Here is a 9,762-nt window from a genome sequence, read left to right as displayed (position 1 = left end):
ATAGAAGAACTTGTATTTAAATTTGGGCAATTTGGCTCCAGAGTTTAGAATCTTTAACTGTGATGCCATTCTGCCTGTAACAAACACTACTAACAATATTCTGATTTAGTTTTGATTGATAAATCTTATTTCATCGTTATACTTTCAATCTTTCTGTGACAATAATTTTTTTTTTTTTTTTTTTTTTTTTAAGACAGAGTTTTGCTCTTGTTGCCCAGGCTGGAGTGCAATGGCATGATCTCGGCTCACTGCAACCTCTGCCTCCCAGGTTCAAGCAGTTCTCCTGCCTCAGCCTCCTAAGTAGCTGGGATTACAGGCATGCGCCACCATCCCTAGCTAATTTTGTATTTTTTGCTAGAGACGGGGTTTCTCCATGTTGGTCAGGCTGGTCTCGAAATCCCAACCTCAGGTGATCCACCCACCTCGGCCTCCCAAAGTGCTGGGATTACAGGCGTGAGCCACTGCACCTGGCCTGTGACAGTATTTTTAGGTATATCTCCTATAGGTAGTCTTTGACTGCATTTTACTTTAATGTTTAAAAATCCAGCTTGAGAGTCATAGTCTTTTAACTGGTAAGTTTAAGCTATTTACATTTATTATAATATGATGTATTTTGAAATATTTCTGTCATTTTATTTGTGATATTAATTAGTTATACTTTGCTTCTTTCTTTATCTTATTTCCTACCTTATCTTAATTGACTGGGTTTTATTTGTTCCCTTGTTTTTTCTACACTGGTTTAAAAGTCCTGCATTAATTTGTACAAATCCTTCCTGCTCTTTTAATAATTACTCATAATTTTTTTCTAACATGCATATTTGACTTAACATTTAAATTTATTTAATATCTCTTTCCTCTTCCAGATAATATAATACTTTAAAAGTTTTAATCCTGATCACTCCCTCTCCCATTAAATTATTAACATAGTTTTATAGAGTTGATACATGATTAGAATTAACTATATGTTTATCATCTTATTTCCTCTGGATTCACTTTCTTTCCCTCTGAAGGAGCTTCTTTATAGTTTTTACAATAAGGAATATGAGTTATAAACTCTGAAACTATTTCTTTACTTCTGAATAATAGTTTACATGGTGATAAAATTATGATCTGTATATTATTTTTCTTTGGTATTTTAATGATTTTATTTCTATTTTTTAGTCTACAATTGTATTCTTAAAAATCTGCTTTTAAGTTTATTCTTTTTTAGGTAATTCAATTCTTTAGGCAAGTGTTTCTTTTCATTTCTGGTATTCTTTAGTTTCAATATGATGTGTTTAGGTATCTAAGGGTGAATTCATTACTTATATGTCATATTTAGTATTTATATCACTCCTTGAATTAGAAGATTCATGCTTCTAATTCTGGATCATTCTTATATATTATCACTTTTATCATCTTTCTGCCATTCTCTTTTCTCTCTCCTAGAATTCCAAATGGATATTTGCTGAAACTTATCCTTCTATGCTCATTTCTCTTAAGCTTGATTTAATGGTTTTTGTTGTTGTTGTCATTGTTGCTATTTTGGTTTTTGAGACAGTCTCACTCTGTCACTCAGGCTAGAGTGTGGTGATGCAATCTCAGCTCACTACAACCTCTGTCTCCTGGGTTCAAGAGATTCTCATGCTTCAGCCTCCCGAGTAGCTGGGATTACAGGTGCATGCCACCATGCCCAGCTAACTTTTTGTATTTTTAGTAGAGACAGGGTTTCACCATGTTGGCCAGGCTGGTCTTGAACTACTGACCTCAAAGGATCCACCTACCTCTGCCTCCCAAAGCTCTGGGATTACAGGTGTGAGCCACCAGGCCCGGCTGGTTTCATGTCTTTTATCTTTGTGTCTCTTTGTGCTGCATTCAGCTAAATTCCCTTAGACCTATCTTCCAGTTCATAGACTTTCTCTTCATTTAGATCTAATATGCTATTTAATGGCTATTTAATGCCATTATGTTTTGTACTTTAATGATTCTTTTTCTAGAAGTACGACTTAGTTTTTTTCCAGATCTGTATGTTCTTTTTTCATAGTGTCTTCTTTTATTTGGATTTTCTATTAATTTTAAGCCTTTACTTATTTTAAGTGTATTTCTATCTTCTTTAAGATTGTGGATTCATTTTATTAAGTTCTTGAAGTTCTAATCCTGCTGGTGATTTTGTGTCTGCTGATTCTTACTCATTGAGTAGTATTTTCTCTTGTGTGTTGTAATTTTTAAAAATATAATTCAACCTTAGTGTAGATTCCTTTTTTTGTGGTGCCCCTATGTACCTTTGATTGTCTTGAGTACTTTCACTCTTGTTTCTGCTTGCACCCGTGGACATTAGCAGCATGTAACTGATTTTTTACATTAATTTCTTAGCTCAAGAGTTCTTGCACACTGTGATAACATACATTTGGGCCCCCAAATATTTAAGACATTGGCCTTGTTTTCCATTTCAAAGGGTTAATTTTTTTCTTTATTTAATCCAGACCCCAGGCAGAGGCTGACAAGTGTCCTTGTTTACTGTGCACCAGATTTTTTTTCATCCTTTGACATAAAGCTAGAGAATAGTCCTTCAAGGGTCCCAGCTTTATGCAGACATCTGTGTTTCTACTCTCCATCTCATGGAAGGCCTATCCTACTCTAGCTTAGAAGGACATCCCCTTTACTCTTACGGCAGCCACAGTGCCAGCTCTCCTGTCTACCTCTGTGATTTTCAATCTCTTCTCTATTTCTGGAATCTGGGCATTTAGCTTGCTCTCGCAAGTTTAGTTATGCACGTTAAGAAAAAAAATTGCATTTTATCCAGCATTTCGAGGTGTTCATAATGGGAGTTTTTCATATTCTCTAAGCTTACTTTCTTGCCAGATCTGGAAATTGCTTCATAATCACTTGACTTCTTAATCAAGGGCTTTGCACTAGGGTTGAGCTCTGCAGGTATACGTCTTGAGAAACAGAAGTATAACCCCTTCCCAACTCCTTGCTGCCCTCTTTAGCAATTTTTTTGTGGAAGACGGCTATCTCTGGGAGAGAAAGTGTTCCCCCTTAAGTTTGAAATTTTATTAGAGGCGACACAAACAATGTAGAAATTCTTAAACACAAATTTTAGATTCCTAAATTGATACCTTCTTTTGATAGCTTCACCAAATCACAGTAGCAACCACCATCCTAAAATAAAAACAAGACAAAATTCAAAACAAGCAGGCCAACACCACCAAGGCAGGAATTACATGAATACTGCAGATGAATTCTCTTGCAGTGGGCTTTTCGTGAGCGTGAAATGAGAACATTGTGGCTATTATATCTCTGTCATTTTTTTCAGTTTTTGAAAGATCAATGTATTTTGGTGTACTGGAAAGGTTTAATAAGAATACTTTATAACTAGGTTTTGCTAATCCAGTTCAAGGTATATGTCATTCATTTGGGGGTTGTTGGTAGCAGAAGGGAAGATTAAATTTCTAAGGGAGTTGGCGGAAATGAAATTCAGAGAGCTTGTCTTTTGTCCAAAGATTCAAGCAGCAATACTACAAACTATATCCCTAAATCATCTCTCTCTCTTTTTGCTCTGCTTTGATTAACATTAGATGCCAAGAGTGTGAGCAGTTGAATATGCGTAAGATTGTGAAAGGGTGGGTATTCATTTTAGCTCGGTAGACTGGACAGCAATAACATTTATCATGTCCGGAATGTGGCATGAGAAATGAACAAGGCGCCATAGGGTAATGGGAAGAAAAATCAGGCATCTGGTTCTGGCCTTTCCCAAAGCTACAGACTATTGTAGCTTTCTATTTCTAGTGGAAATACCCATGGGTTAGGAATTAGAGGAGCTTGGAGTTCTTCCCCTCGCTGTGTATGGGTAGGAGGTTTTGAAAGGGGCTAAGACAATGCGGATCCCCATCAGTGTATTCTGTAGGTTGCAGTGCTCATCTTAACCGCAGGCTTGCTCTGCTCTAACACCCACTTTGTCAGTTCCCAGCTCTTATTTACTACAGAATTGAGTTCAGACTCCCAGCCCAGAGTTTAGTGTACTGCCCTATCTTAGTATGTTTGTGCTGCTATAACAGAATACATGAGACTAGGTAATTTATAAGGAACATAAATTTAATTCTCATGGTTCTGGAGGCTGGGAAGTCCAAGATCTAGGTGCCAGTTTCTGATGTATCTGGTGAGGGCATTTTTGCTGCATCTTCACATAGCAAAAGGGCAAGTTAGCAGAGTGCTGCACAAAGCCTCATTTTATAAGGGCATGAATCCCATTCACGAGGGAGGAGTCCTTATGACCTAATCACAATCACCTGGGATGGTTTTAAAACATATTGAGACCTGGCCTCCCCCACCTTAGACCAATTAAATCAGAATTCCTGGGAGGGGGTCTTAAAGCTCCCACTTCTTGAAACTATCACATTGGCAACACCTGAATCTTAAAGGGACACAATCAAACCATAGCACTCCCTATCTAAACTCTGTTTGTCCAGCTCCACCTCCTTCTCTCCATCCCTACCAGACACACAGACTCTTCCCTGCTGCCCTGTACCTTCATGCCTTCTGCCCTCTGCCTGGAGTACCTAATCTGTCCCTTTCCTCCAGACCATCAAACACTCTCCTCCTCTTTAGTCTTTGTGGCCATTGCCGATGGCACCTTCCCTGTGAAGCCAGCTTTACCTTTTCCCCATGGCTGGGATTCATCTCCCCCTTAATCGGGTTCCCAGCTCCATGTTTATGCTCCTCTGGCACTTGACAGTCAGAACTGGCATTTTTGCAGACATTTATGAAAACAGTCTAGATGTCAGGAACCCTGGGTGCTGGGGACAGTTCTGCCACTAGCTCTACATGTGCCTTTGAAAAGTCATGTTACTCTCTGGACCCCAGTTTTCTTGACCATAAAATGAAGGGTTAGGCTGTAGTTCACTGTGGTCCCATCCAGCCCTCTCTAAAGAGTGTTTTCTTCCCAGGGACTGTGGGCTCTATTGGGGCAGCACCTTTACCTTTCCTGGCTGTGCCTAGCCCAGTCTCATGCACATACTAGGTGCTCAGAAACAAGTTTTAGCGGGGCTAGACACCTACAGAATCTTCAAGGACACATGAGGCAGATGCACAAAGTGACAGCCACATAGTGAGGAGGGTGTGCCATGGTTTGGATTGGCGGGTGACGAGAGCACCCCCATTTATTCTGAGTGAGCAATTTCAACCTCTGGCTTTCAGAACTTTTTCGTGGAATCAGTTTATGAACTGTCTTCCTATTTTTAAAAAAAAGCTGAATAATGAACCCCACAGCCAATTTGTTATTCCCCTCTGAGGTTGTGTGCAGCCTAGACAGAGGCAGTAAATCGTCGGTCTACTGAAGGTCCATGGGAACGTGTGGTTGAGGATGAAGCTTTCTATAACGAGAAACTAAAAGTCTTTAAGTAAGTTGAAAATGTAAAACTTGAGAGGCCAGAATCCTGCTTTAGGCAGGCGTCTCTTGCTCTTTGTACAGAATGGAGTCATTTTTCAAAAATACTCCTTTTTTATAACCTGCGGAGGGTGCTGTGAGGCATAAAGCCACTGAGACTGCTAGTATTCCCATCACTACACTGTTCCATGAGTGACAGCTGTTATTTGTTGAATGGCTATCACATGGGAGGCTCTTTATTATTAAGTGCTTTACATATGCTTGTTAATTAAAACCATTGTTACAGATGAAAAAAGTGAGGTAGCGTGTGGGAGCTGTAAGTAACCTATCCAACGTCACATAGTGGGCAGGACTGGAGTCTGAGCCCAGGTCTGTGGGCCCCTGTCACTCCTCTCTACCATTAGGCTTCAATGCCTTTCACAAAGCTCATCCCTCCGACTTACTAAATAAATGGGTCTTCTCGGTCCCAAAATCTGGAGGCCCATGGTTCAGAAATTTGGGGTGGCTTTTAAAACTCCTAAAGACCTGGACCCCTCCCAGGAATTCTGATTTAACTGGTCTAGGGTAGGGGAGTTCGGGTCTCAATATGTTTCAAAACCATCCCAGGTGAATCTTACCTGGTTGAAAACTCCTGGGTGATAAGCGCTTTAGCCAAGGCACAGGCGGAAGGCTGTGGAGCACCACGGAGGGAACAGCTAGAGGAGACTCTGGGACCTGGCGAGGGACTGGGGCAGAAGGGCTGTCACAGGAGCCGGCGTGGGTGAGCAGGACTGCGGGGAGATGTGGGCAGCCCAGGCAGCAGGCCTCCAAGTAGACGGGTCTGCGTGAGACACAGGGGAGGGGAGGCCTGGACTGCGGTGTTGGCTTGGGCAGTCAGTTGGACCCGATGGGGGCCTGATGTGCTGCAGGCAATCCCCAGTCTGGTCTCATGATTTTCGATCTCTGCTGCTCACCGGCTCCTCCTGCCAGCTTCCCTGCCGCGCTGGGCGTGGCTGTTCCTGGTCAAGGAGCTCTGAAGCCAGGTGGCGGAGCTCTTCCCCCGGGGATGGGGTGACAGGGTGCTGCAGTGGCTGTGTTTGCAGATCTTGTCGGCAGACAACGTGCGGCATCATGGGGGTCAGCTTCCCAAACGCCAGAGAGGGTGGATTTGTTCACTGCTTAACCCCCAAAATATGCATGTGGAGATGTGCTGGGATCTTAAGAAAGTTTAAACCCTGAGGACAGAGCTAAGAGACACCTAGGAGAGAAAAGGTGTGGGGATTGTGAGTGAGCCTGTGTGTGGGTGTATACGTGTTTGAGAATGTGTGTGTGCAGAGGTGTGAATGTGGATGTGGAGCTTGAGTACTTAGGAATTATGTATACACGGGGAGTAGTGGACACAGTGTGGTGGAATGGAAGGGAGTTATTCCCCGTGAGCGTGAAGCCAGTGATGGGAAGCCAGGCGTCCGACGTGAGTGTACGACCGGCCGTGATGAGCGTCTGGCATGTATTGTCCCGAGTCCGGTAATGACTTCAGCAAGCGTGAGCCATGTGGAGGTGAGCGTGGTGTCCAGGAGTGTGTGGCGTGAGTCCGGCGGAATTACATGCGTGGGCGAGTCCACGTGGCAGTGGCGGTCCGGCGGAGTCCATGAGCGTGGCGGAAACTGATGCATCCGGCGTGATGGAACCAGGATGCGTTACTTTGCGAGTCTCAACGTGGCGGAGTCCGGTGGAGGCATGTGGCGATCCAGATGCGGGCGTGATCCAGGCGGCATCCGCGTGATGGGGCGAGTCCAGGAGCGCGTAATGGCGATCCTCAGATGCGGCATGGCGCGCTGATCAGTCCGCGAGCGTGAACGCATGTGGCGTGGCGGAGTCCGATGGTATGCGGAGTGGCGTCCGATGCGTGAACCGCGATGCAGGCGGTCCGGGCGGAGTCCGGTGCGTGGGCGTGGTCCGGCGATCCGCGTGGCGTACGTGGCGGGCGAGTCTCAAGGAGCGTGGCGATGCGTGGGCGATCCGATGCGGAGCGCGTGGCGAGTCCGGTGCATCGCGCGGGCGATGCGGTCCAGGGCGATCCGGATAGTCCAGATGCGAATGAACGTGGTCCGCACGCGGAGCGGCATGGCGAAATCCAGATGCGAAATTACGCGGAGGCCGCGCAGAGAAGGTCCATGAACTGATGAAATTACGCGAACGCGGTCCCCACGGCGATGTATGATCCGTGTAAGTGTGAAGCTGTGTGTGTGTGGGGGTGCATGCACATATGTCCCAAGGCAGTTTTGCTCAGCCCCCAGAGATTCCGGGCGGCTATTTCTGCCTTGCTCTTTGACCAGATCCGGCTTCAGACTGTGATGCGTCATGCTCTCAGTGGAGTTTCTCTAGCCTCCTTTTCCTCATTTCTCTTGAATAACTGGGGAATGTCCGTGCCCCCCTCTCTGAGCTGTTGCTTAAAATCATGTAAGGCCTCAGCACATAGTAGGTGGTCAGTCCACGGTGGCTCCTCCACCCCTCATTCACCTCTGTCAGTAGGCGGTGGATGTTTGTCCTCCTGGCATGCGATTGAGCCTAGTGCCCCTTCAATAGCGTCAGAAGACCTGGGTTGGAGTCCACTTGGGCCCCTAACCCAATACTGAACCCCCAGCAACTCTCATCACCTCTCTGGATTATACAGTTACTTCCTCTCTGAGTTCTTCAGTTTCCTTATCTGTAACATGCGGGTGCTCTTCCTGCCCTACACAGTTGTTTGTGTGGTCAAATAAGGCAGATTGCTCAGGGCTTCATGCTGGAGGTTGGATCCTGTTCCACTGCTAAGAGCCTGGAAACCGATTTTTCAATCCATCTCTCCTCCTGCTCTTCTTCTTCTCTGGTTCTCCTTGGTGCATTGTAGGAAATCTGGGTGCAGTTTCTCTATGATAACTGATCATCACATGCACCTGTGCTGCACGCATGTCCATGCACCTGTTTCCATCCACAGACCTCCTAATTTCAGTTTTGATAAAATATAACTCAGGCTTACCATATTTGTACTTCTTTTATTCACTTCAGGAGACACTGGGCCTTGGTTTTCCAAATAGGGTTTTTGACCTGGGATTAAGACTTCCTTTGCCATGCAAAGTAGGATAGAAAGTTGAGAAATCTTCCCAGAGAAGCAAAGTGTTGGGTTTTCCTGGGAGGTGCATGGTAGGACACACATGGGATTAGCTTAGAAGTCCTGAAAGTGCTTCGTGTCACCCAAGCTATAAAATATATGCATGAGTTGTAGTTGCTGTTCCCAAAATTACATTCACTGATCCTGTGCTCTGATATCTATACCCATTCATTTACTTGAGACCCCATGTGACAGGTTGTCCACCGCTTTAACAAGCCAGAACATTTGGACACAGAATGCTTCCATCAGATGGATTGGAAGGCTGGGGCGGGATGGAAAAAAATGGTTTTCCCAGTGACTTGTTCTGGGCAGGAACAGAACCTGTCAAGGGTTTGTTTCCTTTTCCTTGCAAGAAAATGCGAACCACTGGTCTCTGCATATCCCTCCAGACATTCATGGGAGAAACCAGGTTAATGTTTATAGAAGCCCACTGGGAGTGGCTGCCTTCAGGATGGAGAGAAAGCTCATTACCTCGAGCTGCTAAAATGTAATCCAAAGAAAATATACCATTCCCCTAGAAAATGGGTTGGATACATGTGGACTGTGTTAGCTTTAAAATCAATAAATCAGTTATCAAAATACTAATTTTCTAAGCAGTATGCGACCAGGGAAATGAACACAATGTGTAATTTGATGTGTCTCTGCAAGTCTTAGAACCTGCATCTATGTTTATCAACCAAGGGTGAAGACCTTCTCTAATGAAATTTTGTTAAATGTTTGGTTTGGTATTTTTAATTTGCCCATCCAAGATCTGTTAATGTACTGTTTTCGTTCAATTTCAAAGTAAAGTTTATTATTGTTTGGTGCTTACAAAATAACAAATGCTCATTGTAAAGAATTTTAGAAAAGATGGGAAATGATTTTTTAAAAAACCTATAAAAATAACAGTGGTTGAACAGAAAAGGGTGTGAGGGAACTTTCTGGGGCAATGGGAACATTTTAGTTCTTTACAGGGGCTTCAGTTTCTACGCAGGCATACATAATTGTTGAAACTTCAGCCAATGCACCCTTAAGATTTGTACACTTCATTGTATGTACATTTTACATTAAAAGATAATCTGTGAACAATTATTGAACTTGGGTTAATGATATATATGATGAAGTATTTGGAAGAAGTGTACAGATGTCTGCAATTTACTCTGAAGTGAATTAAGAAAAAAGAAAGTTTGATGTTGAAAATATGGATAGATATGTAATAAAGCAAGTAAAGTAAAATATTAATGGAGAATCCAGATGTTGGGTATATTAGTGTTCACTATAAAATTCT

Source organism: Papio anubis, chromosome 7 (genome assembly GCF_008728515.1).
Source record: "Papio anubis isolate 15944 chromosome 7, Panubis1.0, whole genome shotgun sequence".
In the NCBI taxonomy this organism is placed as follows: domain Eukaryota; kingdom Metazoa; phylum Chordata; class Mammalia; order Primates; family Cercopithecidae; genus Papio; species Papio anubis.
Note: the sequence above shows the minus strand (reverse complement) of the source record.